This window comes from Heteronotia binoei, chromosome 6 (genome assembly GCF_032191835.1).
Source record: "Heteronotia binoei isolate CCM8104 ecotype False Entrance Well chromosome 6, APGP_CSIRO_Hbin_v1, whole genome shotgun sequence".
Taxonomy (NCBI): domain Eukaryota; kingdom Metazoa; phylum Chordata; class Lepidosauria; order Squamata; family Gekkonidae; genus Heteronotia; species Heteronotia binoei.
Genome location: NC_083228.1, coordinates 10,972,311 through 10,981,130, shown reverse-complemented (window position 1 = coordinate 10,981,130; position 8,820 = coordinate 10,972,311).

The window sequence follows — 8,820 nt, the reverse complement described above, 5'->3', positions numbered from 1 at the left end:
AATGGCCTTGGGTTAGCCATAGCTCTCACAGAGCTGTCCTTGAAAGAGCAGCTGCTGTAAGAGCCCTCTCAGTCCCACCCTCTTCACAGAGTGTCTGTTTGTGGGGCGGGGGGGGGGGGCGAGAAAGGTAAAGGAGATTGTAAGCCGCTCTGAAAGGAAAGGTCCCCTGTGCAAGCACCAGTCATTTCTGACTCGGGTGACGTTGCTTTCACAACGTTTTCACGGCAGACTTTTTACGGGGTGGTTTGCCATTGCCTTCCCCATTCTTTTACACTTTCCCCCCAGCAAGCTGGGGACTCATTTTACCAACCTCGGAAGGATGGAAGGCTGAGTCATCCTTGGGCCGGCTACCTGAATCCAGCTTCCGCCGGAATCGAACTCAGGTCGTGAGCAGAGAGTTCAGACCTCAGTGCTGCAGTACCGCTGCTTTACCACTCTGTACCACGGGGCCACTTCAGACTATAGGGCGGGATATAAATCCAATATCTTCTTGTTCTTCTCTCACCATCTGCCAGTATTCATACTGAGCCACAAAATCAGCATTGCGGTCTCTAAGGCAGCAAAACAATACAGGGATTTTAAAAATCCTTAAGAGTTTTACAGCTAGGCGGAAATAGTACAGCTAGCCCAATGGTGAGCTTCCATACCCGTGTGAGGATTCTGTCAAGCCCCGAGATTCCCAATAATGAAGTCCTTTGTTTTGTTTCAAATAGACTGGTTTATTTAGGAATTCAAAGGTGCCCCAAGGAACATGGAAATACTGAGATAACAAAGGCTGAGGAAAGCCCCCTGTGCAAGCACCAGTCGTTTCCGACTCTGGGGTGATGTTGCTTTCACACTGCTTCAGGGAGAAAGAGGTCGTGGCACTAGGGTTGTCAATCCCGAGATGGGGGCAGGGGATCCCCCGGTTTGGAGGCCCTCCCCTCCGCTTCAGGGTCATCAGAAAGTGGGGGGAGGGGAGGGAAATGTCTGCTGGGCAATCCATTATTCCCTATGGAGACTTATTTGCACAGGAAATAATAGAGGGTTGATTCATAAGAACATAAGAGAGAAGCCATGTTAGATCAGGCCAATGGCCCATCCAGTCCAACATTCTGTGTCACACAGCAGCCAAATATATATATATATATATATATATATATATATATATACACACACACACACACACACACACTGTGGCTAATAGCCACCGATGGACCTCTGCTCCATATTTTTATCTAACCCCCTCTTGCAGGTGGCCATGCTTGTGGCCGCCACCACCTCCTGTGGCAGTGAATTCCACATGTTAATCACCCTTTGGGTGAAGAAGTACTTCCTTTTATCCGTTTTAACCTGTCTGCTCAGCAATTTCATTGAATGCCCACGAGTTCTTGTATTGTGAGAAAGGAAGAAAAGTACTTCTTTCTCTACTTTCTCCATCCCATGCATTATCTTGTAAACTTCTATCATGTCACCCCTCAGTTGACGTTTCTCCAAGCTAAAGAGCCCTAAGCATTTCAACCTTTCTTCATAGGGAAGGTGTTCCAGCCCTTTAATCACTCTAGTTGCCCTTTTCTGAACTTTCTCCAATGCTATAATATCCTTTTTGAGGTGCGGCGATCAGAACTGCACATAGTACTCCAAATGAGACCGCACCATCGATTCGCAGGTATCTGGGGCTCTGGGGGGCTGTTTTTTGAGGTAGAGGGGCCAAATTTGCAGCAATGCATCCAGTGCCTTCCCCCAAAATACCCTCCAAGTTTCAAAAAGATTGGACCAGGGGGTCCTATTCTATAAGCTTCAAAAGAAGGTGCCCCTATCCTTCATCATTACCTATGGAAGGAAGGCTTTTAAAAAAGGTCAATTATGCTAGTCACACCCTTGCTCCAGGCTCCACCCCCAAAGTCTCCTGGCACCACCCCCAAAGTCCCCAGGTTTTTCTTGAATTGGACTTGGCAACCCTATGTGGGACTCCTGTTTTGAGAAGTAAATGCAGGAGCTTTTGATTGATGGCAGATGTACAGGGAAGGCCCGGCAGCGGGAGGGGGCCCGGGGAAGGTTGGGAAAGCCGACAGGGATCATGCGAAACAAGTCACATAATCCTGACACCAGGCCTTCCCAGTTCCCTGCAGCTGTGTCTCATCAGAGTTTCTGGGGGTGTGGCGATGAGACACCCAATCGTCCCCCCTGGCTTTCTCCCACCTCTCGAGCAGTCAGAGGTGATTGGCTGCGGGGCGACACACCTCTTGGGCGCATTCTTCTCTTCAACAATGTTGGTTTTGCGCAGGGACTGCAGGGGAACCTGCACACACACACACCCCAGAACAGAGTGGGTGGATTTCTTTACTTAGGTGATAATTATCCATTGCTCAAGCGGAATGGCTGCCAAGGGTTCTTGATGCCCTGAGGGAGCTGGTTTCGAAGGAAACTCAGCCTTCCCCATCAAAGCATTCGAGTTAAATTGAAAGAGGGGTTGCCGTCATATTGGCAGGAAGAAGAAGAAGGAGAAGAAGAAGATCAGGCCTCAGATTCAATGGGAGCTCACAGGAGCACAGCTCCTGAACCTCTCTGAGAGTTCCACCTCCTCCCTCTGAGAGTTCCACCTCCTCCCTCTGAGAGTTCCACATCCATTGAATAGTAGGTGCAGCTGCATAACAATCCCTGGATGAGCTCCACCGCCTATTTGTCTACAAAATGACCCCTGATGATGATGATTTTGGATGTATACCCCGCCCTTCACTCCGAATCTCAAAGAGCAGCTCCCTATCTCCTTTCCCTTCCCCTCCCCACAACGGACACCCTGTGAGGTAGGTGAAGCTGAGAGAGCTTTCCCAGAAGCCGCTCTTTCAAAAACAACCTCTGTGGGAGCTATGGCTGACCCAAGGCCATTCCAGCAGCTGTGAGTGGAGAAGTGGGGAATCGAACCCGGTTCTCCCAGATAAGAGTCCACACACTTAACCACGACATCCAACTTGCTCTCACATGCTAACGTGGGGGCTCACTTAAAAGATCCAAGATGCCCCACGGAACGATGGATGATTGTCTGCCTTCAGTTGCATTCTGGATATTTGAAATATCCCATTCTATGGCAAAATAATACATAGCAGGTGGGAGTCATGAAACTTCAGGTGGGCACCGACCAAGCAAAGGGGCTCAGTGGCACAGCCTCTGCTTGGCATGCGGAAGGTCCCAGGTTCGATCCTCGGCGTCTCCAGTTAAAATGCTCAGAAAGTTGGTGATGTGAGAACCCGGAGAGGTGCTGCACAATGCAGGAAATTCACAAATACCTCCCCCCTCAGTGACCCCCTGCTCCATGCCCAGAAAACGATGCAACCCTTCCTGCACTCCTTCCCATTATCTGCCTAAGTTCACAGGATCTGCATTGCTGTCCGATGGCCATCTAGCCTCTGCTTAAATGCCTCCAAGGAAGGAGAGCGCACCGCCTCCCGAGGGAGCCTGTTCCACTGAGGAACCGCTCTAACGGTCAGGAAGTTCTTCCTAATGTTGAGCCAGAAACCCTTTCGATTTAATTTCAACCTGTTGGTTCTAGTCCGACTTTCTGTGGTAACAGAAAACAACTCCACACAGTCCTGTGTATGACAGCCCTTCAAGTACTTGAAGATGGTAATCGTATCGCCTCTCGGTCGTCTTCTCTTCAGGCTAAACATACCCAGCTCCTTCAGCCTTTCCTTGTAGGCTTTTATTCCCTCATCAAAATGATTTACAAAGATATTAAACAAAACAGTCCCCAGGACAGATCCTTGAGGCACTCCTCACTTTGGTGCAGTGGTTAAGTGCACGGACTCTTATCTGGGAGAACTGGGTTTAATTCCCCACTCCTCCACTTGCACCTGCTGGAATGACCTTGGGTCAGCCATAGCTCTTGTAGGAGTTGTCCTTGAAAAGGCAGCCTCTGGGAGAGCTCTCTCAGGGTGTCTGTTGTGGGGGGGGGGGGTAGAGGAGGTTGTGACTGCTCCGAGACGCTGAGATTCAGAGTACAGGGCGGGATATAAATCCAATTTCTTCTTCTTCTCCTCCTCCTCTCCAAGAGGATGAGGAACCATTAATGCAAGCACTCTTTGGATCCGATCTGTCAACCGGTATACATGTTTTGTTGTTCAGCTACACAGTCTTTGTAGATTTCTTTAAATGAAAAAAGGATGCTTAGCAGAGCTCCCAAAGGGATTCATTTCAGTATTCAGAGGGTTCTAGACTGAGATTGGGAAGGTTCAATTTCTGTTCTTCACTTGACAGGAAAGCTCTCATGGGGGACTTCGGGATGAACATTCCCTTTTGGCCTAAGCAACGTTACAGGGTTGATGAGTAAAGGAAGAGCTTACAGGATTGTTGTGAAGACAAAACCGAGAGGAGAAAGACACATACAACCCTGAGCTCTTTGGAAGAGAGAATTTAAAAGGTAGAATTATAAAGCTAACAATAAGATTATTATAACATCGATCGCCTGCATCTTTAATCTAGGTGACGAGAACGACCCTCACTATTCACGTCACGGCGGAATGCAGATTGGATCCACTTTACAAACCGACCAGTCCGAGTGGAGAAGCCAGATTAAATATTTTGTTACTGAGCTGCTGAGTCAGCAATGGCCCGGCGTGCCAAAACGACTCTGTGCCTGAAATCACTCCAGACACAGCAGACTGGTTTTATGTTTGTGCCCAGTCAGAGGTCAGTAAGCGTTGGCTATGGGAGGCTCAAGTTTCACAAAACCTGATTGGAGAGTCCTTCCGCACACGCCCGCCATGTTCTGGCAGGATCAATTATTCATGTCCGGAGATAAGAGTTGCCCAAATCCCGGGTAGGGCCGGGAGTTCTCTTGGAATTACAACTGATTTCCAGACTACTGTCTCTTAGTTCCCAACCTGCTGGCCCACATTGGGCCGGCAGGGGGAGCCTCCCCCATCATCACCGGTGCAATGACGTCACCCGGAAGTGATGCCATCGCGCAGGCCACTCTGGGCATTTCCAAGAAAACTCTATGGTTTTCTCAGACACTCTAGCAATTTGGAAGGGGAAAACTCTATGGTACGATAGTCCATTAAAAAAAAATCCCCCGCCGGATGCCGCAGGGGACTTGGCAACCCTATTGCCAGGTCCGACTCAAGAAATATCTGGGGGCTTTGGGGGTGGAGCCAGGAGACTTTGGTGGTGGAGCTGGGAGCAAGGGTGTGACAAGCATGCTTGACCTCCAAAGGGAGTTCTGGAAATCACACTGAAAGGGACCACACGCCTTTTAAATGCCTTCCCTCCATTTGAATGTTATGAATAGGGGCACCTTCTTTGGGGGCTCATAGGATTGGACCCCCTGGTCCAATCTTTTTGAAACTTGGGGGGAATGTTTTGAGGAGAGGCACTGGATGTTATGCTAAAAATTTGGTGCTTCTACTTCAAAAAACAGCCCCTCGGAGCCCCAGATACCCGTGGATCAATTCTCCGTTATATCCAATGAGAATCGGTCTTCATAGGAAATAATGCAGTGCCCAGCAGACATTTCCCTCCCCGTCCCCCGCTTTCTGATAACCTTGAAGCTGGGGGAGGGCCTCCAAACTAGAGGATCCCCTGCCCTCACCTGGGGATTGGCAACCCTATCTCCAGTTCTGGGAGAGCTCTCTCAGCCCTGCCTACCCCACAGGGTGTCTGTTCTGAGGAAGGGAAGGAAAAGGAGATTGTGAGCCGTTCTGAGACTCCTTTGGCTAGCAAAGGGTGGGGTATAAATTCAATCTCCTCCTTCTCCTCCTCTTCTTCTTCTTCTTGGACCAGGTAGCAGGTGATATGGAAAGGGAAAGGGAAAGTCCCCTGCGCAGGCACCAGTCTTTTCCGATTCTGGCGTGACGTTGCTTTCACAACATTTTCACGGCAGACCTTTTACGGGGTGGTTTGCCATTGCCTTCCCCAGTCATCTACATTTCCCCCCCCCCAGCAACCTGAGTCCTCATTTTACCGACCTCGGAAGGATGGAAGGCTGAGTCAACCTCAAGCCGGCTACCCGAAAACCCAGCTTTCGAACTCAGGTCCTGAGCAGAGCTTAGGACTGCAGCACTGCAGCTTTAACACTCTGCGCCACGGGAAAACCTCTGCATTGAATCCTGGCCAGCCACTGTCAGTCTGAACAGACAATATCGACCTGATTCAGTATATGGCGGCTTCGTATGTGCGAGAGATGTCTAAGCGCGTGTCAAAATGGCACACTGCGGGACTGCAAGAACCCAGATGCAGAACGTGTGTTGTTCTTAACATTCAGAAAGACGCCTCACAGATCTGAGCTGCTGCGGACATTCCTGGTTAGGCAGAAATGCTTATGATGTTCATTTTGCACAAGTGAACGCTTCAGGGAGCACGCAGAGAACCTTTGAGCCTCTTTCACGCTATTTGCGCACATGACCGCATCTCGCAAATGAAGAAGAGGGTGCAAGCCAGCAGCTTTTAAGCTGAATGCTCGCTCTAAATGCAGGCTGTATACAAATGCGGGTTTTTACACCAGAAGTGCCAAGCGAGAAATAGATAGACTTAATAGATCAATAACACTTCCAGTTTCTTCATACAGTGTATAAAACACATTCTAGAGCAGGGATGTCAAACATGTGGCCTGGGGGCCGAATCAGGCCCTTGGAGGGCTCCTATCAGGCCCTGAGGAACTGGCTCTTGTCTGCTTCCTTCTCCCTCTCTCTTGCTTCCTTCTTCATCTCAGCTCGCTTTGCAAGGCTTGATCAATCGCACAGGAGCTGCAGAGGACAACCTCAAAGCTTCCTTTGGCGACCCCCTGGAAGAAATACAAAAAAAGTACCAACAAGTGCGAATATTTTAAGCACGTTTCATTTTAAGGTGTGTTTTGTTTAGTTGTGTTTGTTTGAGTCCTTTCAAAAGTTTATATCTCTGCTAGCTAATCTTAAAATAGGTACACATATGGCCCAGCCCGGCCCCATTTATGTCAAATCCGGCCCTCATAACAAATGAGAAGATGAAAAAGATGATGGTGATGATATTGGATTTATATCCAGCCCTATACTCTGAATTTCAGTCTCAAAGCGGTCACAATCTCCTTTACCTTCCCCCCCACCCCATACACAACAGACATACTGGAGAAATACTGGATCCCCTGGAAGAAATACAAATAAAACACCTTTAAGACCAACAAGTGCGAATATTTTGAGCACGTTTCATTTTAAGGTGTGTTTTGTTTAGTTGTGTTTGTTTGAGTCCTTTCAAAAGTTCATATCTCTGCTAACTAATCTTAAATAGGTAAGTAAGTAAGTAAAATTTTATTTGTATCCCGCTCTCCCCCGCCGAAGCAGGCTCAGGGCGGCTAACAACACAATGACCAATGGTACATTAATAAATAGAGCAGTAATAAACAACACAATGACCAATGGTACATTAATAAAACAATTACATTAAGAACATTAAAATTGAGCATTAATTTAACCTTAAAAACCAGTTCGTGCATTAATTAAAACAAACCATAACATTATCATTGGCGCTATATTCTAGTTAATGCTGATGGCGGATATTTCTTCGTTGTAAAATTATAATTCAGCTGTTCATAAAAGCTAATTTAAAGAGGATGGTCTTGCAGGCCCTGCGGAACTGATCAAAGTTCCGCAGGGCCCGCACCTCCTCTGGGAGTTGGTTCCAAAGATATGGGGCCGCAGCCGAAAAGGCTCGTGTGCGAGTGTTCTGTAGTTTAATTTCTCTTGGCCCAGGGGTAGTCAGTCTGTTTTTTCCTACTGACCTCAGTGCTCTCTGGGGCTCATACGGGGAGAGACGGTCCTTCAGGTAGGCCGGTCCTCGGCCATATAGGGCTTTAAAGGTAATAACCAGCACTTTGTACTGGACCCGGTATACAATCGGTAACCAGTGCAGCTCGCGTAGCCCCGGCCGTATATGTTCCCATCTTGGGAGACCAAGCAACAGCCTGGCCGCCACGTTCTGCACTAGTTGTAACTTCCGGGTCCGGCACAGAGGCAGTACACACATGGCCCAGCCTGGCCCCGCTTATGTCAGATCCGGCCCTCATAACAAATGAGAAGAAGCAGAGGAGGAGGAGGAGGAGGAAGAAGACGATATTGGATTTATATCCTGCCCTATACTCTGAATTTCAGAGTCTCAGAGCGGTCACAATCTCCTCTACCTTCCCCCCCACCACAGACACCCTGTGAGGTAGGTGGAGCTGAGAAATAAGGACAACTCCTGCGAGAGCTATGGCTGACCTAAGGCCACTCCGGCAGCTGCAAGTGGAGGAGTGGAGAATCAAACCCAGTTCTCCCAGATAAGAATCTGCATACTTAACCACTACATCAAACTGGCTCTCGGGTGCTGAGCTCAACACCCCTGTTCTAGAAGTTCAGCAAAAAGCCCTTCTAGGGGCAGCTTTATGCAAGTAGGAAACGGCAGGGCCAGTCCTGTCGCTAGGCAGACTAGGCGATTGCCTAGGCCGCCCCCCATGTGACTTGGTGACATTGTCAGTGTGTGTGTGTTTTTTTTGGGGGGGGGAACTAGCCTTGTCTAAGGTGCCAGGCAGTCTAGGGCTGGCCATGGGTGCAGGGAGGGTGCCAGCATACAACCAGCTGGGCACTTGCAGAGGCCTAGGGTTTCTGGCAGGATCCTCTTCTGCCAGTAGGGTGGTCAGTCTCCAGATTGCATAGACAATCCATCTCAACCTTGCCAGAAATGACTAAGCACAATAATAACATAATGTATGGAATGGTGAAATGAATACCCAGCTTGCTGGGGGAAAGTATAGACCAGTGGTCCCCAACCCTTTTGGCACCAGGGACTGGTTTTGTGGAAGACAATTTTTCCACGGACCAGGGTGGGGTGGGGCAT